The following is a 451-nucleotide window of genomic DNA, read 5'->3' on the forward strand; positions in this document are numbered from 1 at the left end:
AGCGCCCCTTTGTGAGGCGGCGGCGGCCGAGACGGCGGAGGTGGCAGCAGCAGCCGCGGGTGCCTGGTCTGGCGAGAAGGATCAAGTTAAAGTTGCGCGGGGCAGGTCTGCCGCGGTGAGCGAAAGAGTTCGGGGGCGCTGGCGCCCGCGCGGCCCCTCCGCGGGTGCCCTCTTGTCGCTCCGGGGAGTGATCAGCAGGTAAGGAGGCGCAGAGCGCGAGAGCCCGGTGGGCGAGGGATGCACGTCCGCTCGGTTGCCGCTGCTGCAGAGAAGCGCAGAGCCCGCCGAGTGTTCCGATTCCTTCAGACACCCCGGGGGGGCCCAAGAGAATAAAAGTTTTGCGGGAGCCTCGGCAGAGGTAGTGGGTAAGCGGAGCCCAGCGACGCAGCACGATAGGCGTTGAGCCGCAGGCAGCCGGCCCGGCTCTGCCTGCCTCTCCCTAGCACCTCCC

This window comes from Pteropus alecto, unplaced genomic scaffold, assembly GCF_000325575.1.
Source record: "Pteropus alecto unplaced genomic scaffold, ASM32557v1 scaffold81, whole genome shotgun sequence".
NCBI classification, from domain to species: Eukaryota; Metazoa; Chordata; class Mammalia; order Chiroptera; family Pteropodidae; genus Pteropus; species Pteropus alecto.